The sequence below is a fragment of the Pseudophryne corroboree genome, chromosome 11 (assembly GCF_028390025.1).
Source record: "Pseudophryne corroboree isolate aPseCor3 chromosome 11, aPseCor3.hap2, whole genome shotgun sequence".
NCBI classification, from domain to species: Eukaryota; Metazoa; Chordata; class Amphibia; order Anura; family Myobatrachidae; genus Pseudophryne; species Pseudophryne corroboree.
In genome coordinates this window covers 22697434-22722782 of record NC_086454.1, presented here as the reverse complement: position 1 = coordinate 22722782, position 25349 = coordinate 22697434, and the positions used below count along the sequence as shown (strand labels likewise).

The 25349-nt window shown below is 43.3% G+C and overlaps 1 long non-coding RNA gene across 2 annotated transcripts in view; it reads left to right on the top strand.

The window, feature by feature from the left end:
- The window catches only part of LOC134969863 (uncharacterized), a 165911-nt gene that overhangs the window by 8736 nt on the left and 131826 nt on the right, over window positions 1-25349 (top strand). Inside the window, exons 2-3 of one of the 2 annotated variants that reach the window (XR_010189534.1) lie at window positions 13098-13212; window positions 15395-15580. This is a non-coding gene — a long non-coding RNA (uncharacterized LOC134969863). Of the gene's footprint in view, window positions 1-13097; window positions 13213-15394; window positions 15688-25349 lie in introns of those variants that run through there. The other variant, XR_010189533.1, reaches the window with a different exon arrangement.

Here is a 25349-nt window from a genome sequence, read left to right as displayed (position 1 = left end):
GATAGGAGCTACTAATGTAGAGAACCCCTTGATAAACTTAATAATAATTGGCAAAGCTCAGGAATCTCTGAATGACTTTCAGAGAATTAGGCTCAGACCAGGAGAGTACCGCTTGAACTTTTTCAGGATCCATCTTGAGGCCAGCACCTGAAATGATGTATCCAAGAAAATATTAATAATAATAATAATTATAATTTTATTTATATAGCGCTCTTTCTCCAATAGGACTCAAGGCGCTTAACAGATACATAGCATAATATAGTACAGAAAATAATGAAGTACATTTTCATAAAATACAGAAGCATGAAGATACTAAAAGGGACATTATGGAAATGCTTGAGTATACAGAAAAGTCTTGAGTCTACTTTTGAAGGATTCTATAGTTGGGGCCTCCCGCACTGTGCGGGGAAGTGAGTTTCATAGAGTCGGAGCCGCATGACTAAAAGCTCGACCCCCAGATGAATTACGGTAGATTCTAGGTACTGCTAAAAGTCCTTCATCTACAGATCGCAGTAATGGAGTGGGGCAGTATGGGGTCAGAAGCTGTTTCAGGTACCTTGGGCCTTGGTCATGTAATGCTTTGAAACTCAGTAAGCCAATCTTGAAGATGATTCGCCATCGTACAGGCAACCAGTGAAGGGAGTAGAGGATGGGTGTTATGTGGCTAGAACGGGGCTGATTGGTTAATAGCCTGGCAGCTGTGTTTTGCACCAGCTGTAAGCGCTGCAATTCTTTTGCTGGTAGACCAAGGTAGAGGGCATTACAGTAGTCTAAACGAGATGATACAAATGCATGTATGACTTTTGGCATATCATCTGAGGGAATTAAGTGCTTGATTCTGGCTATGTTCCTCAGGTGAAAGAATGAGGATTTGATTGTGGCTGATATCTGATGTTTAAGTGTCAAGCCACCATCCAGGACAACGCCAAGATTCTGCACACGATCACTGGTCTGTAATTCTGAATCCCCGAGTGTAAGTCCAGTTGGTTGGCTATGCTGCAGTCTTGTCCTTTGATGTTGCGGTCGTATCATAAGGACCTCTGTTTTATCAGGGTTCAGTCGCAGCCAACTGGCGCTCATCCACTCCTGTAGTTCAGCTAGATAGCCATTTAGGGTTGCTATTGGGTTATCAGTGCCCGGAGCAAAGGACAAGTACAGTTGTGTATCATCTGCATAGCAGTGGTAGACCAGGCCATGGCGCCTGATTATTTCGCCCAATGGGAGCATGTATACTGCAAAAAGCATGGGGGATAGTATAGAACCTTGTGGGACACCACATGGCAATGGCACTGGTGGTGATGAGTATAATCCAGATGATACTCTCTGTGACCTGCCTGTGAGAAATGATTTGAACCAGCTTAGGACTGTGCCATCCAGACCACAGAAATGTATCAGTCGCTCAATCAGAAGCCCATGGTCCACGGTATCAAATGCTGCCGAGAGATCCAGAAGGATTAATATTGAACAGTCACCCCTGTCTTTTGCCATCAAAAGATCATTTAACACACACACCAGGGCTGTTTCAGTGCTATGTCTTCTCCTAAATCCTGATTGAAATGGATCATAAATATCATGGGTTGTCACGCGGGTTTCCAGTTGATTTGCAACGACTTTCTCAATAACCTTTCCTAGGAAAGGAAGGTTTGATACCGGTCTGTAGTTGGTCATGCAGTTGGGATCTAAATTAGGTTTTTTAAGAAGCGGTCTAACAATTGCTTCCTTTAGGGGTCCAGGGAAAATGCCTGTCTGCAAAGAGCATTGAACAATTTTTGTAAAGACAGGACCAATTATATCCATACAACCTATTAGAAGCTTGGTTGAGGCTGGGTCCAGATCACAGGTGGTGGGACGCAAAATCCGAGCAATTTCAGCAGTGTCCTTTACATCCACTGGATCAAAGCTGGTCCATGAAGGCAGGTAGCTTATATTGGCAGGCTTTGTAGTTTGGCACTCCTTTGATGGCACTGTGGAGATTCCAGCCCGGATGGTGGATATTTTATCTGCAAAGAAGTTTGCAAACTCGTTGCATCTTGCCTTGGAGAGGGTCTCATCAGTCTGCAGGCATGCTGGCTTGCAAAGCATCTCCACTGTGCGGAAAAGTTGAGCTGGCCTATTGTTTGCTGCTGTGATCTCATTTGACAGGAACTGTGCTTTCTTACGAGTGATTGTCGATTGATATTCTTCGTTATGCTTTATTAGTTTTATTTTGTCATCCACTAGGTTAGTCTTCCTCCATCGTCTTTCCAGTCTACGCCCCCTTTTCTTGAGCTCACTAACACTGTTGTCGAACCATGGAGCTTGACGTTGTGGTTTACGAGGTCTTAAACGCACAGGGGCGATAATATCAATTGCAGCCATAACATCCCTATTATAATAACGGACTAGGGAACAGGGATCTTCACAGGCACCCAGTATAGCAGAGAGATCCAGATTTGCTGCAAGAGCCTGGGGAGTCATACCCCTCCTTGGACGATACCTGGTCAACTCCACGGGCAGAGATCTTAATTGAGGGGTTGCAACTGAGAACCAGAGGGAGTAGTGGTCTGACCAGATGACTGGGTTTATTTTTAGGTCAGTGACTTCTAATCCAATCTGAAAGACAAGGTCGAGAGTGTGACCACTTTATGTGTGGCAGAGGGAATGACCTGTGTGAAGCCCAGACCATTCATTGTGCACAGGAGGTCTTGGCCAAGGCGTGAGAGCTCATCATCCATCCATGCATTGAAATCCCCGAGGATAAGCCATCTTTGATGTTCCAGAACCAGGCCAGCAACAGTGTCTGCAATTTCTTGTAGAAATATCTTTCCATCTCCAGGTGGCCGGTAAATGAGAAGTACTCTGAAACCTAATCCTGTCGAACTCCGGGCAGCAATGCACTCAAATGAGCGAGTAGTTTCAATAGGGTGGACCCTAAGTTTAAGTTCTTTTTTGAAGCAGATAGCCACCCCACCACCCCTGCGGTCCAGTCTTGGGTTGTCTATGACAGAGTAGTTTGTTGGTACTGCAGCCTCCAATATAGGTGCTGCATTTTCATCTAGCCAGGTCATTGTAATACAGGCTAGATCTGCAGATTCAATAAGGTCAGCAATTGTTGCAGTCTTGTTTCTTATAGATCTGGCATTACAAAGGACTGACCTGATTGGGCATACCAGAGGGCCTTCAGTTTTCTTTATGTTAAGTGCAGGAGCTCTGGGTATGGGGGTCACAAAGTGAGAGTTGACAGTTCTGTCCTTCCAAACACAGGGCCGTCTTTTGGGTATCACTTCTATTTGATTGTTCTTTGAGTATGGGGGTGAGCAGGTGGGCAAAGGACTTAGATGGTTACCGGGGGAAATACATTTCCGGCTTGCTCGCTTCCCACGAATGCGCCTGTGTTTTCTTTTTAAAATGCCAAGGGATTGGAGAATAGAAGCCTGTGATGGTGTGATAGGAACTGCAGAACGTGGTGGGCGGAGTGAAAGAATGAAGCTGGAGCAATACGTATACATTTGGTCATCAATGACAGATTACTATAAATTTGAGCTGCATATGATGATGAGAGAGGGAGAGAAAGCAGTGGGTTTTTCTTTTTTTGTTCTTGTTTTTTTTTTTTTTTTCCTTTTTGTGTTTTGTTTTCCCCCAATTTCGGTATGTGATCAAAGATTATAATGGTATTATGAACAAAGTTATTGCTATAACCTATTGTGTATATTTGAAGCAAGTAATAAATAAAATAACTGCTGATTTAGTCAATTATCCTAGGATAGGCAGCCTTTTGGAAAGGTGTTAGAAGCCAATTCCTACTGTGTAGGTGTGAAAAGTCTCAGTGTGAGAGGCCTTTGAAGTAGATTTTTTTGTGGGGGTAGTGATAACGTGTCCTGGAAATGGATCCTGATTTTAAACAGTGAGCCTTCAGCAATTCAGAGCCTGAATATACTGATATTAGTAGATTAATGCAATAAGTCAGTTATTTGTTGCTCAGAGAACAGAGGTGGATGATGTCTAAATGAGGGGCTGGATGTAGCCAAAGATAGGTTGTAATCCACAGTACCTTATCTGGGTAATGTCCAATGCAGAGTACAGCAGCTGCTAAACTGAAGGATTTCTCAGTGGAGATATGCAGAGGATTCAGTCCAGGATTCAATCCAGTGTGTATCTCAGCGTAGGAATGCAATCCGTTGGTTTTATGAAATGTCCGCGTAGAGTAGTACAAGTTCAAGGTAAGTCCTTGGATATTTATGATGATTCATAGGTCAGTTGTGGTGAATTTAAGCTGTTTTATGGAGATGATCAGGAGCATACAAAAGGTGAGGCAGCCATCTTGGGCGCCATACAAGGTCATCTTGGGCGCCGAAAAGGAATATCTGGTACCTTGAAAATACATTTTTCAAGTTTACAGTACAAGTGATTTACACAAAGTCTTCGGAGGACCTCTTTTACTTGGTTGCGATGTGAAATAAGGTCACTGGAGAATATGAGAACGTCATCTAAGTAGACAAAAGAGTGGTACAGAAGGTCACAAAATATCTCATTCACAAAATGTTGAAACACTGCTGGGGCATTACTCAGACCAAAGTGCATGACCAGATATTCATACTGCCCATCTCTCATATTAAACACTGTTTTCCATTCATCAACCTGGCGAATGCGGATTAGGTTGTAGGCACCCCTCAAGTCAAGTTTTGTGAAGATAGTTGACCCTATCGTTCTGTAAAAGAGCTCCATGATTAATGGCTGTGGGTAACGAATTTTGACAGTGATCTCACTGAGCCCTCTGTAGTCAATACAGGGTCGTAATCTGCCATCTTTTTTTTTTTTTTTACAAAGGAAAACCATGCACCGGCAGGAGATGATGAAGGATGGATAAACCCTTTCTTCAGGTTCTCTTGGATGTACTGGGTCATTATCAGGTACAGATAATGGATATGTACGACCTCTGGGAGGTGATTTTCCAGGGACCAGGTCTATGGGGTAATCCTATTCTCTATGAGGAGGCAAAGTGTCAGCCCCTTGTTTGCTGAAAACTTCAATATACGAGTGGTACTGAGTTGGTAATTTCTCAGCAATGGTAGTATCAGATGACCGAACAGGTACCACTTGTGTCTAACAGACACTAGAACAATTCTTACCCCAAGACAAAATGTGCATGGTGGACCACTCTATTAGGGGATTATGTTTCTGAAGCAAGGGAAAAACAAGTACAATGGAATGAGTGACTTTAGGGATGACCAGAAAATATATTTCTTCAGATTGTAATGTCCCCACCTGGCGTTCAACTGCTGAAGTACACTGGTTGATGGATCCATGTGGGATCAAACTGCCATCCACAGCTGACAGTGACACTGGATGAGCCATTGTCACAGTGGGTATGTGGTGCTTGGTAACATAACTTTGCATTATGAAATTCTCAGCAGCACGAGTCCAGGAGAACAGACAGGAAATTATGTTTGTTAGCAACAACAAGATTTACTGGAATCACAGAGTATGACTGTTTGGGAGAGGGATGTAATACTCCTAGTCTCTTTGCTTCCTGAGGAATCAGAAGCAACCGTTTTCTCGGTTGTTTGGTATAGGAGGAGATCATATGTCCAGCTTCACCACAATACAAACACAGATTTGTTTGACGTCGCCTCTGATGCTCCTCTGGACATCTGCCAATGTGCATGTATTCCTCACCGGCAGTGATGTTCACAGGAGATGATACTGAATGAACCTTAAGTGTATTGTTACTCACAAGAACGTTCTCTGAGACGTAAATCCATTTTAGTGCATAGGGAAATGAGATCTGCAAACTTGGAAGGATGGTCACGAGTTGCCAACACTCTTCTGATTTCTTCTGATAGTCCATGCCAGAATGTAGCTACGAATTACAAAGAGTTCCACTGTAATTCCGATGCTATCTTCTGGAACTGTACCACATGCTGACCCATGGTTTTAGTGCCCTGGCATAAACGTAAAATGTCTTTAGATGCTGGCATAACTTGTGGTTTCCATCAACTTTATGAGGCGTGGGAAGGTGAAGTCTGGGCACAGAAGCAGCATATGGTACCGGATGGGTAAGAACCCCTGGTCCTGTAGCAGTAGTCAGAAATTCATCTTGGTGAGTAGAGATTTCTTGTATGCATCGTGCCAGCTGGCGACTTGTTAACTCCAAACCTTCCAGATGTACTGCAGTATTATTCAGGAGGTCCGGTGATAGACAAATTCCTTCAGCCAGATCCATATGGCCAGTTCATACTGTCAGACTGGTAGTTGTTTGTTAATCCAGAGTCTGGAAAAGTCTGTGCAAGTACTTGGAGGTGTATAAATAAGCTGTCAGGCCTGAAGAGACCTCTAGACATGAAAGGTAAAGTCGAATATTATCCCCTGGCCGGGAATCGAACCCGGGTCTTGGCAGGAGATTGCCGGAGCGTGACCACTAGACCACCAAGGGTATTGGTGTTGGTGAATGGACGATATATGAGGCAGTGAAGAGTGTGAAGTGAAGGCAGTGAAGAGTAACCAGGCTGACACTGGGACATATCTCCCAACATGACCCTCTCCAGGAGGGACAGAATGCTCTGCTCCTGGACTTCCCTCTTAATTTATGATAGCCATCACCTGTGCTGAAACACCTTTCCTATCCATTAACCTGTTAAAAACAGGTGCCAGCAATCATAAATTAAGCGAAAAGTCCAGAAGCAGAACATTCTGTCCCTCCTGGAGAGGGTCATGTAGGGAGGTATGCTGGGATGATACAGTAATGATGTACAACACTCTCCTTAGTTGTTACCGCAGTCCAGTATAGTGGAGTGGCTAATCTTAGCAGTGTGGTTACCAGGTTCAGAATGGATGGTCACTGTAAATCTAGACCAGGAAACACTCTTGAGATGACAGGACTGGATGCAAATTGTACACCGAACAGGATGACAGTTTCTGAAAAACCGGAGCGGATCCAGGGAACTGGAACAGGCTGGAATCTCAGGTGCTGGCTGGCACCAGGAGTTAGGAGCTTGATGAGATCACCTGTCCAGCCAAAGGGAAAGGTGTGAACAGGTGTACAGCTGGATAACAATACTGAGCAGCACTTAGGGAAGAAACTGCAACTTCAGGGAAACAGAATGCAAGGGAGCACAATTACCTTCCCTCAGCTTGAGCTGAGCTAGACAATGAAAGGGCGAGAACTGAGAGCCAGCAACTGGTACATATATCCCTTGGCAAGCTGGGATAGGCTGAGCAGAATTAGATGGCGCAGAGAGATCAGACTGGCTAACGATTGGCAACCTTGGAAATGCTTCCACATGGCTTAGAGTACCCTGGGCTTGTGTATGATGGATGTATCCTCAGTTGGATGTTGAGCTTTGTTATTATTTATTTTATTGTTAATATTATTATTATGATGTCAGGGTCACTGGTTCAAATCCCGGGTTCAACTTGTGTTTATAGTATTGGTCATTGATATTGATATTGGTAACAGTCTCAGAACATGCTTGGCCATGTGGTGGCTCAGTGAGTACCTTCAAAATGCTCCCACATAGCTTAGAGCAGTGGTTCTCAATCGCGGTCCTCAAGTACCCCCAACAGGTCATGTTTTCCAGGTCACCTAGCAGTTGAACAGGTGTATTCATTACTCACTGACACATTATAAAAGATTCACAGGTGGAGCAAATTATTTCACTTGCAATCCTGTGAAGAGACCTGGAAAACATGAACTGTTGGGGGTATTTGAGGACTGAGGTTGAAAACCACTGGCTTAGAGTACCCTGGGCTTGTGTATGATGGTTGGATGTTGCGCTTTGTTTGTTATTATTATTATTATTATTATTATTATTATTAATTTTATTAAAGATCAATATCAACACTACACACAGAATGCACCTTGACATACCTCCCAACATGACCCTCTCCAGGAGGGACACAATGCTCTGCTTCTGGACTTTTCTCTTAATTTAGGATTGCCGTCACCTGTATTGAACAAGTTAATGAATAAGAAAGGTGTTTCAGCACAGATGATGGAAATCATAAATTAAAAAAGAAGTCCAGGAGAAGAGCATTCTGTCCCTCCTGGAGAGGGTCATGTTGGGAGGTATGCCTTGAGAAAAGTCTCTCTGCTGTGCAGAAAAATGGGCAGGGTCCATAGCCTAATGGTTAAGTGTCCTGCCTTCAGTGATGTACCCCCACAGACAGTGATGTCAGGGTCACTGGTTCGAATCCCGGGTTTGACCTGTGTTTATATTATTGGTCATTTTCCGCCTGCTATTGATATTGGTTACAGTCTCAGAATACACCTTGAGAAAAGTCTCTCTGTTGTGTAAAAACATGGGCAGGCTCCGTAGCCTAATGGTTAAGTGTCCTGGCCACACTGATGTACTCTGTAGACTGTGACTTCAGGCTCACTGTCCCAGGATTGACCTGTGTTTATAGTATTGGTCATTTTCCGCCTGATATTGATATTGGTAACAGTCTCAGAACATGCTTCGCCATGTGGTGGCTCAGTGAGTACCTTGGAAATGCTTCCACATGGCTTAGAGTACCATGGGCTTGTGGATGATGGCTGTGTCCTCAGTTAGATGTTGCACTGTGTTTATTATTATTATTATTATTATTAGTAGTATTATTATTGTTATTAATTTTAATAAAGTTCAACATCAACACTACATACACAGAATACACCTTGAGAAAAGTCTCTCTGCTGTGCAAAAACATGGGCAGGCTCTGTGGCCTAATGGTTAAGTGCCCTGCTCACAGTGATGTATCCTGCAGACAGTGATGTCAGGGTCTCTGGTTTGAAGCCCAGGATTGACCTGTGTTTATAGTATTGGTCATTTTCCACCTGATATTGATATTGGTAACAGTCTCAGAACATGCTTGGCCATGTGGTGGCTCAGTGAGCACCTTGGAAATGTCTCCACATGGCTTAGAGTACCCTGGGCTTGTGGATGATGGTTGTATCCTCAGTTGGATGTTGCACTGTGTTTATTATTATTATTATTAATCTTAATAAGGTTCAACATCAACACTAAATACACAGATTACACCTTAAGAAAAGTCTCTCTGCTGTGCAAAAACATGGGTAGGCTCTGTGGCCTAATGGTTGCGTGTCCTTCCCACAGTGATGTACACTTCAGATAGTGATGTCAGAGTCACTGGTTCAACCTGTGTTTATAGTATTGGTCATTTTCCACCTGCTATTGATATTGGGACCAGTCTCAGAATACACATTGAGAAATGTCTCTCTGCTGTGCAAAGACATGGGCAGGCTCCGTAGCCTAATGGTTGAGTGTCTTGCTCACAATGATGTACCCTGCAAATAGTAATGTCAGGGTCACTGGTTCAAATCCAGCGTTTGACTTGTGTATATTGTATTGGACATTTTCCGCCTGATCTTGATATTGGTAACAGTCTTAGAACATGCTTCGCCATGTGGTGGCTCAGCCCTCTGACAGTCCAGGTTTTAAGGATATCCAGGCTTGAGCACCTCAGTCAATTTGATTTAACCATCTGTGCTCAACAATAGACAGCCTTAAAACCTGGACTGTTCTGCTGCCTTGACAACCAGGTTTGGGAACCAGTGACCTGAGTGTGTGTCTGTGTGTACGGAGTACAGTATAAAATGTAAACTCCAAAGCCATACTGTAGAGACTCAATGGCAAAATTCTCTGCACAGTTCTGCCTTATATGGTGGCGCTATATAAAATAATAATTATAGTATAAGCATGTAACAGTTATGGGTTTCCACTTTACAGCCCCCCCCTCCGCACATCCAAGCTCCACTTGCACAAAGAATGTGATCACAATTGACGTACAGGCTTCTTTCAAAGATAAATTTAGGACATTTGTCAGAGATATGTACTAGGTAAAGTTTCCTACATCTTTATTTAGTACAATGGACTGACATGACAGTCAACATGGACCATTGTTACTTTGTTACACTAATGTACCAGCTCTCTGCAAAACCATTAACCTCAGTTCCGCAGAGAGTACAATACATTCACTTGTTTATGACCTACTGTATACGGCTGGTGACCCACTGCCGCTGCATCAGACTCTGATAATACCACTGTCACTGAATACGGGATGACTGCAACCAAACCTGTGTACATGCTTTTACTGGCATTACAGATATTCCAATAATATCATGTACAGTATTCTGATGTCAGTGCGTAAGGGTCCCAAAACAAGAGGTAAATGAATAATGTTTGCAGATCCTATTATCATCAATCAGGAAAATAAATGAATCACTCCCGAAAGAAATGAGGTCATTTTGAATTGAGCGAAGTTAAAAATATCAGTAGCATTTCCAACCATTTGTTATTCCTGATTAATACAGGTATTATAATTATATACCGCTGTGCGTTCTTCCTTCTCGCCGGTTTCCACCCAACACTGTGGAGCATTGTCGTTTTATTTTCCAAAGAAACTGGGGCAGCGCTCGCACACGTTACAACAGACAAAAAAAGAAGCGACACAAAGTGTTGGCCCTGTTACCGTTTCACGACGAGCTCCCAGAGGAGCAATAAGAACAAAGCCGCAGATATTTAGGCTATTTCTGGAAGAAAATGCTCCCAGTTTGGTCATAAAAAGCCGCAATGACAGAACGAAAGGAAACTGCAGCCCGGAATTTTTATGGCAGCGATTTGCTTGAGACTCGCGCACTCGTCATACTTGTTTGTCGTACTGGTTGTGGTAATTGATGTAGGATGTTCATTGACTGTCTTCCCTGTCAATCAAAAATGTTGTAATTAAAGACCGTGATAAGTACTTCCGCACGCAGTGAAACAGCGCGACTAGAGAATGCCAAAAGCACTTTGAATCGATCTTCCAACGGCGCCAGATGCGTCGCCACATTTGTGTAATCCTGTTTAATAAACAGAGAACAGCTGCGGGGGGAAATTACCATTAGTTTTCAGTGTCAGTTAAGGAACAGAATACTTGCAGGATTTACTTGTCTAACAGTTGTATTTTCTTCGGAGTGAGGAGAGCGCTCTTGCGGCCGGCTAGGATTTTATTGCACGCGAGAACACAAACCACTTCTGTATATTAATTAAATGGGGAAACCATATAAAAGGCAAACTTAAAACAACAAAGCGCTGCCGCCGCTGGGAAGATCCAGAGAACATAAACTTGAGATATACTTAGGACTGATTCCAAGTTCGCGTCCACGTGGGAGTTTTTCCATGGAGCGCGCCTGAAGCAATACCGGGCTTGCGTGAAGCACACAAAGAACATATCCAGTCTCCCATCGCCTCAATGTGAGTCTCCAAAATGAAAGCCTGTAAACACCTGTGAGCATTTGTTTTTGTTTTGTTTTTTACAAGACTAGGCGAAGACTTTTGCCATCAGCGCTACCAATAAAATACAGTACTGCAAATCTGTGTGTCTGTGGCAAATAAAACAGAGGGGATTGTGTCATATTTTGATCAAAACATTTCAGCTTGTAGCCCATCGTCAAGAGACCCCAATTTTCTGCAAGTCCCCACGCTAGCATATGTGCCCAGTTGTAGAAAATGAGGACTGCCTAATTTTACACTCTAATGCGATTCTGCAACAGGAAAAAAAAAATTGCAATAACGTTTTGCGGTAAAAAAAACGCTAAGTGTTGCCGTATACTTACGTAAATCCTCATTATTGCAGCTGTAAGACAGGTGGCAGTGACAGGGTTAATGAGAAGAGACATTGGTGCCTGACTCAAATTGGGTCTCTAGGTTGCCATGGAGACAGGACGCTAAGAACTTAGGAGTACCGCCAGTCATATCCGGTGTTTCTTGATACACATTGGCTCTGCCGACCTTTTCACATTGCGGCAGGCAAGAGTCCCCATTTTACACATTACGGCAGGCAAGAGTCCCCATTTTACACATCACGGCAGGCAAGAGTCCCCATTTTACACATCACGGCAGGCAAGAGTCCCCATTTTACACATCACAGCAGTCAAGAGTCCCCATTTTACACAGTACGGCAGGCAAGAGTCCCCATTTTACACAGTACGGCAGGCAAGAGTCCCCATTTTACACATTTACGCAGGCAAGAGTCCCCATTTTACACATTACAGTAGGCACGTGTCCCCATTTTACACATTAGGCAGGAAAGTGTCAAGTGGGGGTGGGGAGGAAGGGAGAGGTAGGGGGAAGAGAGAGAGAGACTACTTACATTTAAAGAGGATCTTCCTGCTCTTTGGGCCGCCTTTCAATCGTCGTGCCGGCCGCCTCCTCCTTCTAATAGCTTGGTTCCCCCTCCTCTTGTCACCAGTACTCGCTCAGAGGGCAGAGTTTTGCAGAATGACGCGATTGCGTTGTGACGTCACGACGCAACCGCGTTATTCCGCCGTGAAACTCCGCCCCCGACAGGAGTACTCAGGAAAAGGGAGGAGGGGGAAACAAGGACCCGCAAAGTGCCACGGCGGGCACCCCGTGCGGTTGCACGGCTCGCCCGCCGCAAGAAACGGCACTGGGTGTATGGAGGGTAGTTTTATGAGTGTGACAATCGTCTACGGTAGCCCTGTCTTCTGAGGGTAACTTCGAGATCACTGGTAGAGCCCCACTACCAATTGGGATTTTAATATTTCCCACAATGCTGGTGTATAAAAGAACACACTATAAAACAACGGTTTAGGTTTTTACTTTTTCGAACCATGAATAGAATTCTCCTCTTTATTTCTATTAACAGAATTTCTGAATAACGACTTAAATTTATAACATTAAGTTTTACCAACAGTTAATTGGTCAATATAGTTTCACCAGGCTCATTAATTACACACTAATACAATACTGCAATTTTATTTCACAGCAACTGCCAATCCGCGTCGTCTCTCTCTCTGTGTGGAAGATAAAGGTTAAGGCATATGCATTACCCACTAAATGGAAATTTTCCACCTTTACCACTTATTACAGTCATTGAATAGTAAATATAGTCCTTCTACTGCTGGGTTTATTAGCTTAAATAATAGTGTCCACCAATTACTGCTATCTATATTGCGCAATTTCTAATGGCCATATCGTTGGTGCACATACAGTTCCTCTTCCTTACACGTGTATCTATAGACTGTTTAACTAGCCAACATGTTATTAGTTATATGACTAATCTCTGTAACTTCCGTTTTGAATATTAGTCTAACGTTATATATTGTTTGTAATCCACAGGTGCCTGCGATGTTATAATCTATCAATCATCCTGGTGACGACTTGCAGAGGGATACTAGGATTGGTCAAGCAAAACGGAGGATGAGCTATTCTCCTTATTAGTGCAATAATTAAGGTAAGGTACTTGTACTTTAGGCTGAACTGTCTGACTTTTAGCTATCCATTCCTTCGGCTCTATGCTGCCAATTTGTTACATCTGTTTCTGACTGCAGGGTTGCTCTCTCTTATGCAGGGGTGATCTGATCTTGTATTTATGGATTGCTTTTATTATGAGTGAATTCACAATGGTAGTAAGAATTACACTGCCTGTAGGACGGGGTCACTTCTTAATCATTCCCCTGCTTAGTGAGATCGGGATATCAAGCCTTATTATGACGTGGGACACCTGAAGTGAGGTATTGTGAGTCTGCGTCTCGGATAATCTACAGAGACTTTCCCCTGATCTAATTTAGTGTGACCAGGGCCCACCCACACTGGTCACTCACGCTTTGAAGTCCGCCTTTCATCCACCGGGTTGGTGGGAGAGCCGCGGCCGCCTCCTGGAGGCCGTCCTTTCACGGAGATCTCCCCTGCTACAGGCGTCCTGCTATCGCGTCACCGCCTTGTTGGGCCGTCCTTCTTCGGCAATCTGGCTGAACGTGAGTCTAGGATGCCGCTGAGTATACCGGAGATGCCGATCAGGTAGGATCTCGTAAATCCTGTCTCCCGGTGTTTGGAACGGAGCCTTTTTCTCACTATGATGCGCAGTCCCCGTCACGGCGATCTGCCGTCCCTTGTTGCGCACCTCAGACTGCCCAACGGTCCTTTGTTGACCCCGTTTTATCTCCTCTGCTGGGGTTCCCAGATCTGTCCCGCCGTTTGTTGCTCCTCGCGCTACCCTATGCTCCCCTAGGTAGGCTTGGATCTCCCCTTCCGTTTGAAGAAATTAAAAGGTCCGGGGCCACGAGCCAGTCTAAACTCTGTTCCAGACCTAGTACAGCCTGTACTATTTCTCCTCCATGAGGGTCCGCCTGATAAGTTCTTCCTCTCTATAGGGTTAATCAATTTTAACCAGGTCTTTTGCCCTCCGTGAGGGTCTAATAAATTATAATAGCTTTTTCACTATATGACATGTTCAAAGTACAACGTAAACTGAGTGGATATGTACTCAACCAATCTTATCTTACACTCTAATAGGCCCCCTATATATCAGGGCATTACATGAGGACACATCTGTAATCTGATTTCGTTACCAAAAATATGGTGATTCCCTTACCTCAGATTACAGCCTGGAAAATAACGTTACGATCATCTCCTCTTAAAAATGATCTTGTATTTAGACACTTTAATATAACACTGATAGTATCTCAAAATCTGAATAAAATAAATAATCCAACGTTTCCCCCGTTTCAGTAACAGAATCGCCTTTATTTACTGTTGCACATTTTAATTTAACCATATCATGGAGAGAGAATTATTTCTGCTGTTCGAATGCCTTATTTTCATTATATTGGGGGTCATTCTGAGTTGATTGTAGCGGTGCTAAATTTAGCACAGCTACGATCATTCACACGGACATGCGGGGGGACGCCCAGCACAGGGCTAGCCCGCCCCGCATGTCAGTGCCGCCCCCCCCCCCCCCCCCCTCGCAGAAGTGCAAAGGCATCACACAGCGGCGATACATTTGCACTTCAAGAGTAGCTCCCGACCAGCGCAGCTTTAGCGTGCTGGCCGGGAGCTACTCCTCGCTCCACGACCAGCAGCGGCTGCGTGTGACGTCACGCAGCTGCTGCGGCCCGCCCCCCCAACTGTCCAGCCACACCTGCGTTGGCCGGAACGCGTCCCCTAAATGGCGGCTTAACGTTGCCGTCCAGCGCCCTCCTGCCCAGTGACCGCCTCTGCCTCAGATGCGATTGCTAGGCAACGACGGATGGCATGCACCGGCTCTGGGGCATGCGCAATTCCGACCAGATCGCTGCGCTGCGAGAAACTGCAGCGAGCAATCGGGTCGGAATGACCCCCACTATACCTGATAGTGAGATAGTATGTGATCATTTAATCAAATACCTATATTTTCATTGCTTTATATGCAAATGAATGAAATTCTGTCTATAATACTGTTTTCATTCAGTGAACACTGATAGTGTAAAGAGTTGGAATATGAAGTACTAGATCACAAGTCAAAATTATTTTCCTATATTAGCAAATACAGTATAGAGCAATTCAGCTGATTATAGCGCCAACATCTTGAACCTGTGCTGTATTGTCCTACCCTACTGTTTCCTAAAACCCCCATTATCCCCACTTCCCTTCCACAGGACGGAGCCGCTGAGACACTGTAACATCCTCCAAGATACAGAGATTTCGTAATTATTGATCATCGCTATCTATGGCACCTTTCCGGAAGTGTAGAGATTTAATTACCCAAGGGTACTCAGGCGCTTTAGGTATAAGGTGTTTCACCGAGCTGCTGCCTTAAATTAAGGGGGAGTCACCCCCACAAGGTAAACAAACAAGAAAAATGGAAGGCTGCGCTAGATAAATGTAATGTGACAACAATAATTGGTCTATTAATTGTACAATTTATTATTAAAATATATTATCACTGAAATGGTGTGATAAGTATATCATAAAATGCATGCAACATTAATAAGACTTAATAAAAACATATAGTTGGGGTATAAGAAAGGGTTACCCAATTAGCCAGCAATGAAAGAAGTTAGTAGGTGGAAAAGTCCGTTCCAAAGTAGTCCCCCAGATAGGTCCGAGTCCGGTATATGTAGGTATTTAGGAGGTAAGCAGTGTCCCATATAATAGCAAATTGCCGCTAGAGGATATGATGCTCCTGAATTTTAGATGGTGAGCTCCTCATGCAGTGCGGTGTATGGAGATCAGCGGTTCAGTCTGCTATTGGAGTCCTCAAATTGCATATGATGATCCGGAACTTGGAGGGGGTGGTTCGGTCTTCCAGCAATATGTATCTGGCTTGGGTCCCTTGTGCCACTGACGCGTTTCGCTGCATTCAACTAGCAGCTTTTTAAAAAAAAGAAAACTGCAGAAACTGGCTCTACAGAGGCAAGATGTCCACCTCCTCCTCATCATTCGATTCCTCACCCCTTTCACTGTGTACATCCCCCTCCTCATAGATTATTAATTCGTCCCCACTGGAATCCACCATCTCAGGTCCCTGTGTACTTTCTGGAGGCAATTGCTTGTGAATGTCTCCACGGAGGAATTGATTTTATAATTCATTTTGATGAACATCATCTTCTCCACATTTTCAGGAAGTAACCTTGTACGCCGATTGCTGACAAGGTGAGCGGCTGCACTAAACACTCTTTCGGAGTACACACTGGAGGGGGGGCAACTTAGGCCAAATAAAGCCAGTTTGTGCAAGGGCCTCCAAATTGCCTCTTTTTCCTACCAGTATACGTACGGACTGTCTGACTTGGATGCAGTCACTCATATAATCCTCCACCATTCTTTCAATGGTGACAGAATCAGATGCAGTGACAGTAGACGACATGTCAGTAATCGTTGGCAGGTCCTTCAGTCCAGACCAGATGTCAGCACTCGCTCCAGACTGCCCTGCATCACCGCCAGCGGGTGGGCTCGGAATTCTTAGCCTTTTCCTCGCAGCCCCAGTTGCGGGAGAATGTGAAGGAGGAGCTCTTGACGGGTCGCGTTCCGCTTGACTTGACAAGTGTCTCACCAGCAGGTCTTTGCACCTCTGCACACTTGTGTCTACCGGAAAGAGAGATACAACATAGGCTTTAAACCTAGGATCGAGCACGGTGGCCAAAATGTAGTGCTCTGATTTCAACAGATTGACTACCCGTGAATCCTGGTTAAGCGAATTAAGGGCTCCATCCACAAGTCCCACATGCCTAGCGGAATCGCTCTGTTTTAGCTCCTCCTTCAATCTCTCCAGCTTTTTCTGCAAAAGCCTGATGAGGGGAATGACCTGACTCAGGCTGGCAGTGTCTGAACTGACTTCACGTGTGACAAGTTCAAAGGGTTGCAGAACCTTGCACAACGTTGAAATCATTCTCCACTGCGCTTGAGTCAGGGGCATTCCCCCTGATTTGCCTATATCGTAGGCAGATGTATAGGCTTGAATAGCCTTTTGCTGTTCCTCCATCCTCTGAAGCATATAGAGGGTTGATTTCCACCTCGTTACCACCTCTTGCCTTAGATGATGGCGGGGCAGGTTCAGGAGTGTTTGCTGGTGCTCCAGTCTTCGGCACGCGGTGGCTGAATGCCGAAAGTGTCCCGCAATTCTCCGGGCCACCGACAGCATCTCTTGCACGCCCCTGTCATTTTTTTTTTAATTCTGCACCACCAAATTCAATGTATGTGCAAAACATGGGACGTGCTGGAATTTGCCCAGATGTAATACACGCACAATATTGGTGGCGTTGTCCGATGTCACAAATCCCCAGGAGAGTCTAATTGGGGTAAGCCATTCTGCGATGATGTTCCTCAGTTTCCATAAGAGGTTGTCAGTTGTGTGCCTCTTATGGAAAGCGGTGATACAAAGCGTAGCCTGCCTAGGAACAAGTTGGCGTTTGCGAGATGCTGCTACTGGTGCCGTCGCTGCTGTTCTTGCTGCGGGAGGCAATACATCTACCCAGTGGGCTGTCACAGTCATATAGTCCTGAGTCTGCCCTGCTCCACTTGTCCACATGTCCGTGGTTAAGTGGACATTGGGTACAACTGCATTTTGTAGGACACTGGTGACTCTTTTTCTGACGTCTGTGTACATTCTCGGTATCGCCTGCCTGGAGAAATGGAACCTTGATGGTATTTGGTACCGGGGACACAGTACCTCAAGTAATTCTCTAATTCCCTGTGAATTAACGGTGGATACCGGACACACGTTTAACACCACCGCTGCTGCCAAGACCTGAGTTATCCGCTTTGCAGCAGGATGACTGCTGTGATATTCCATCTTCCTCGCAAAGGACTGTTGGACAGTCAATTGCTTACTGGAAGTAGTACAAGTGGTCTTCCGACTTCCCCTCTGGGATGACGATCGACTCCCAGCAGCAACAACAGCAGCGCCAGCAGCAGTAGGCGTTACACTCAAGGATCCATCGGAGGAATCCCAGTTAGGAGAGGAGTCGTCAGACTTGCCAGTGACATGGCCTACAGGACTATTGGCATTCCTGTCTAAGGAGGAAATTGACACTGAGGTAGTTGGTGGTGTGGTTTGCAGGAGCTTGGGTACAAGAGGAAGGGATTTAGTTGTCAGTGAACTGCTTCCGCTGTCACCCAAAGTTTTTGAACTTGTCAATGACTTCTGATGAATGCGCTCCAGGTGACGTATAAGGGAGGATGTTCCTAGGTGGTTAACATCCTTACCCCTACTTATTACAGCTTGACAAAGGCAACACACGGCTTGACACCTGTTGTCCGCATTTCTGTTAAAATAATTCCACACCGAAGAGGTGATTTTTTTTGTAATTTGACCAGGCATGTCAATGGCCATATTTGTCCCACGGACAACAAGTGTCTCCCCGGGTGCCTGACTTAAACAAACCATTTCACCATCAGAATCCTCCTTGTCAATTTCCTCCTCAGCGCCAGCAACACCCATATCCTCATCCTGGTGTATTTCAACAGTGACATCTTCAATTTGACTATCAGGAACTGGACTGCGGGTGCTCCTTCCAGCACTTGCAGGGGGCGTGCATATGGTGGAAGGCGCCACCTCTTCCCGGCCAGTGTTGGGCAGGTCAGGCATCGCAACCGACACAATTGGACTCTCCTTGGGGATTTGTGATTTAGAAGAACGTACAGTTCTTTGCTGTGCTTTTGCCAGCTTAAGTCTTTTAATTTTTCTAGCGGGAGGATGAGTGCTTCCATCCTCATGTGAAGCTGAACCACTAGTCATGAACATAGGACAAGGCCTCAGCCGTTCCTTGCCACTCCATGTCGTAAATGGCATATTGGCAAGTTTACGCTTCTCACAAGACACTTTTAATTTTGATTTTTGGGTCATTTTACTGAACTTTTGTTTTTTGGATTTTACATGCTCTCTACTATGACATTGGGCATCGGACTTGGCAGACAACGTTGATGGCATTTCATTGTCTCGGCCATGACTAGTGGCAGCAGCTTCAGCACGAGGTGGAAGTGGATCTTGATCTTTCCCTATTTTACCCTCCACATTTTTGTTCTCCATTTTTTAATGTGTGGAATTATATGCCAGTAATATATCAATATCAATGGCCTACTGTACTGTACTATATATGTATACTGTTGGTCACCAAAATGCTGCACTGTAATACTAGAAGCTATAGAAAAGTATATATATTATTGTATATATCAGTACAGAGCAGTGTAACTGTGACACATGTGTCCTGACAAGCAGTATAGAAGCTATAGAAAAGTATATATATTATTGTATATATCAGTACAGAGCGGTGTAACTGTGACACATGTGTCCTGACAAGCAGTATAGAAGCTATAGAAAAGTATATATATTATTGTATATATCAGTACAGAGCAGTGTAACTGTGACCCATGTGTCCTGACAAGCAGTATAGAAGCTATAGAAAAGTATATATATTATTGTATATATCAGTACAGAGCAGTGTAACTGTGACACATGTGTCCTGACAAGCAGTATAGAAGCTATAGAAAAGTATATATATTATTGTATATATCAGTACAGAGCGGTGTAACTGTGACACATGTGTCCTGACAAGCAGTATAGAAGCTATAGAAAAGTATATATATTATTGTATATATCAGTACAGAGCGGTGTAACTGTGACCCATGTGTCCTGACAAGCAGTATAGAAGCTATAGAAAGTATATATATTATTGTATATATCAGTACAGAGCGGTGTAACTGTGACCCATGTGTCCTGACAAGCAGTATAGAAGCTATAGAAAGTATATATATTATTGTATATATCAGTACAGAGCGGTGTAACTGTGACCCATGTGTCCAGACAAGCAGTATAGAAGCTATAGAAAAGTATATATATTATTGTATATATCAGTACAGAGCGGTGTAACTGTGACACATGTGTCCTGACAAGCAGTATAGAAGCTATAGAAAGTATATATATTATTGTATATATCAGTACAGAGCGGTGTAACTGTGACCTATTTGTCCTGACAAGCAGTATAGAAGCTATAGAAAAGTATATATATATATATATTACTGTATATCAGTACAGAGCGGTGTAACTGTGACACATGTGTCCTGACAAGCAGTATAGAAGCTATAGAAAATAAGAAAAGTATATATATTATTGTATATATCAGTACAGAGCAGTGTAACTGTGACCCATGTGTCCTGACAAGCAGTATAGAAGCTATAGAAAAGTATATATATTATTGTATATATCAGTACAGAGCAGTGTAACTGTGACACATGTGTCCTGACAAGCAGTATAGAAGCTATAGAAAGTATATATATTATTGTATATATCAGTACAGAGCGGTGTAACTGTGACACATGTGTCCTGACAAGCAGTATAGAAGCTATAGAAAAGTATATATATTATTGTATATATCAGTACAGAGCGGTGTAACTGTGACACATGTGTCCTGACAAGCAGTATAGAAGCTATAGAAAAGTATATATATTATTGTATATATCAGTACAGAGCGGTGTAACTGTGACCCATGTGTCCTGACAAGCAGTATAGAAGCTATAGAAAAGTATATATATTATTGTATATATCAGTACAGAGCGGTGTAACTGTGACACATGTGTCCTGACAAGCAGTATAGAAGCTATAGAAAAGTATATATATTATTGTATATATATCAGTACAGAGCAGTGTAACTGTGACACATGTGTCCTGACAAGCAGTATAGAAGCTATAGAATAGTATATATATTATTGTATATATCAGTACAGAGCGGTGTAACTGTGACCATGTGTCCTGACAAGCAGTATAGAAGCTATAGAAAATAAGAAAAGTATATATATTATTGTATATATCAGTTCAGAGCGGTGTATCTGTGACACATGTGTCCTGACAAGCAGTATAGAAGCTATAGAAAATAAGAAAAGTATATATATTATTGTATATATCAGTTCAGAGCGGTGTATCTGTGACACATGTGTCCTGACAAGCAGTATAGAAGCTATAGAAAAGTATATATATTATTGTATATATCAGTACAGAGCGGTGTAACTGTGACACATGTGTCCTGACAAGCAGTATAGAAGCTATAGAAAGTATATATATTATTGTATATATCAGTACAGAGCGGTGTAACTGTGACCTATTTGTCCTGACAAGCAGTATAGAAGCTATTGAGAATGCTAAATTCCTTTGCCTTATAACAACCCTTTATGAAGCTAAGAACACTGTACGCTGTTTACTTAAGAAGTACCGTAATGGTACGCTAGTTGCGTAACGATCGCTCAGCCGTAGGCGAGACGCTCAAGCGTCACGTTCGCTCACGGCCCAGTGATCACAGGACACGTTATTGGTTATGTCTAGGGGAATGATTCGCTGTAGCGTAGCATACGCTCGAGACCACGAGGAGGTCACCAGCGATGCAGACGCTCACAACACTATACCTTTATGATAAAACCTTATACCAATGAAATACTCTGAATACCTTAATGTGAGTACAGGGTGTAAGTGCAACCTTGTGTAACCTGACTAACTACAAAGCTGCTTGAGCGTCACCGACGCTCAAGTGAACACTTAACACTATAGAAAATACACAGATACTGGTTTAGGTTCCAAAGCCTATTAACTGTATTATATCTAATATACTTGTAAAAGGGGATAACAGTACAATTGATACACTACAATATAACAGAGACTTCCTAACCAGATAACTACACAAGAAATACAATACAATACAATTACTATTTATGGGAAAATGGAAGGGGAAGAGAAGAAGAGAGAGATAGAGAGAAATGGCTCATGATAACATTAAATAAGAGACAACATGGTTGCAGATAAAACTACACATGTGAGAGACAATCGCTGCGCAGTTAGTCAATGCTGAATACAGCATGGGATGGAAGCTAGACTCCATTTTGAGAAACCTCCACTTGATTCCAAAGACCACACCACATGGCTGAAAGGGGGAGGGGAAGACATCCAGCAGCAGCCATTTTAGATTTGCAGGTCCAAACACATGGCACTCTATACTAAACCACAATCACATAGCAGAAAACACAAGACTCCATTTTCTTCCAAAATGTCCAAGCCTCAAAACAATGCATATGTTCTGATTTTACAATTCCAAACCATCTAAAACACCTTTCACAATGTAATCCAACTTCCTAGAACCATCTCATAATTTCACATCCCAAACAACTTCAGTATCTCAATAACCAGAGCATATTCATCACAAGACCAGATCACAATGTAATTAACACAAACGTAACTGCATGGTGGTATTTATGATTAACAGGATATATATTATAACTAACCAGCACAATCTATTTTAAATCTCCATTGGCAAACAAATACCACAAATATTATGCTACAGATTGTATACTGTTCCAATTTATCACAGACTTCACAGAGTATCCACAAACACCCAACAATCACACAACCAAGTTACAATATCCTATTTAAACCAGAAAGCAATCTATCTGTTTCCTTATCTAGCCATGTGAGGTTCAATACTTAGCCTTTAGTTTGGAAGATGTCCTGGGGATTCAGCCGCCATGCTGCTTGGTGCCAGGTAGCTGTGTGTGTGTCTGTGAGTGTAGCTACATTACATCTGTTCTCTGAGGCCACACCTGACCACTACCTTCCTGTTTGACCAGTACCTGGGGGAGGGGTCTTTCTTTCTCCTTTGTATTGAGTCACCATTCTCTTTGTATACAAATCCAGCCCCATTTGTAAACACAGGTGTTGACCCTCCTCATTGAGTCTCAAAAGCTCAGTGTAATTAAAGACTATTGTACTCCGTCTGCGGGAAAGATACTGATTTGGAGTACAATTGATCTTCAATTACTATTCCTGTGTTTACCTTATGCATGTGTAGAGATGAGGCCCTCTTAACATGCAAACTATTGTTTGGGGGATCTCTGAGGTCAAAGAGACATTTGAGACCTACTGATGCCTGTCTCCAACTGTTCAGATGCATGACTAAGTAAGGACAAATAATAATGAATAAATGGACATAACTTCTTATGTCCATAACTATTCGCACGAGCAATTAATCTGCTCCAAACCAACACCGGAATATTGCTATTTAAATACTCTTCCGATAGGTACCAAACACCACTGTCTGACTCCTGTTAGACCCTTCGCACAATACAAAGAGGGATTCCTCCGTTCAGGGACATTCTATATTAACCAAACTTTCAGAATCTATCAAAGGGACCATAATCTATAAACTACATTAATTGTGAAAATATGTAACGAATGAGTCGCACGCTACGACTACGTAAACTCTACCGTAAATACGCATACCGCGCCTGTGAGTGCACGCTATTGCGGGTATGCGCCTCCACGGGAGAGCGCACGCACGCGCAGCGCGGACCAGTGTGCGGTGCAAATATGGCAACGTGCATAGAGACATTTTTCTGACTTCGACACTATAGAAAAGTATATATATTATTGTATATATCAGTACAGAGCAGTGTAACTGTGACCATGTGTCCTGACAAGCAGTATAGAAGCTATAGAAAGTATATATATTATTGTATATATCAGTACAGAGCGGTGTAACTGTGACACATGTGTCCTGACAAGCAGTATAGAAGCTATAGAAAATAAGAAAAGTATATATATTATTGTATATATCAGTTCAGAGCGGTGTAACTGTGACCCATGTGTGTCCTGACAAGCAGTATAGAAGCTATAGAAAAGTATATATATTATTGTATATATCAGTACAGAGCGGTGTAACTGTGACACATGTGTCCTGACAAGCAGTATAGAAGCTATAGAAAAGTATATATATTATTGTATATATCAGTACAGAGCGGTGTAACTGTGACCCATGTGTGTCCTGACAAGCAGTATAGAAGCTATAGAAAAGTATATATATTATTGTATATATCAGTAAAGAGCGGTGTAACTGTGACCCATGTGTCCTGACAAGCAGTATAGAAGCTATAGAAAAGTATATATATTATTGTATATATCAGTACAGAGCAGTGTAACTGTGACCATGTGTCCTGACAAGCAGTATAGAGGCTATAGAAAAGTATATATTATATACTGGTGGTCCCCAGTCCCCACAATGCAGCACACTGAGCACAGAGATTTGCAGCTCACTGAGCACAGATATGGAGCGTTTTCAGGCAGAGAACGTAGATATTTGCAGCACACTGAGCACAGATATGGAGCGTTTTCAGGCAGAGAACGTAGATATTTTCAGCACACTGAGCACAGATATTTGCAGCACACTGAGCACAGATTATTTGCAGCACACTGAGCACAGATTATTTGCAGCACACTGAGCACAGATATTTGCAGCACACTGAGCACAGATTATTTGCAGCAAACTGAGCACAGATATTTTCAGCACACTGAGCACAGATTTCTGAGCTTTTCAGGGAGAGAATGCTGCCACGTCCTCTCCGTTCAATCTCCAATGCACGAGTGAAAATTGCAGCGACGCGCGGCTCCTTATATAGAATACGAATCTCGCGAGAATCCGACAGCGGGATGATGACGTTCGGGCGCGTTCTGGTTAACCGAGCAAGGCAGGAAGATCCGAGGCTGCCTCGGACCCGTGTAAAATGGGTGAAGTTCAGGGGGTTCGGATCCCGAGGAACCGAACCCGCTTATCTCTAATTTAAATATAGATATATATCTATCTCTGTCAGGTAGGTGGTGTGTCGGGGTAAGTCCAGCTGTCCCTGAGGGTGCGACATTCAGCACTTTAGGGGCACCAAAATGAAATTACTTTTTGCCCCCACCCCCACACACCTAAAAACACTCTGGCACCCCTTAATGGGAGCATTCATGTATTTTTACTATTCCAAATATAGTCAAAGGAACAACAACCAGAATCTAGAGTCCGGCGACATGTGTAACTAATACAGAGTGGATGTAAGTACAACCCTGGGGTGCATTCATAATAAGCTGTGTTCACTCCAGTAGGAGGGACTGCCGCTTTTGGGGAAGGGGCGAAGCAAATAAAATGGCTGGACCTGCCCTATTGCATTATTAATGGTTTGCATTATATTGGGATGTGTATGTCTGGTTCCAGGAGTGAATATGACTTCCAGTGAAAGGGTTAATTAGCTAGCCATTAAAAGCAGCGGGCAAGCCTTGCTTCGTTTCTATTAAATACAATAAACATTAATGACAAGTAA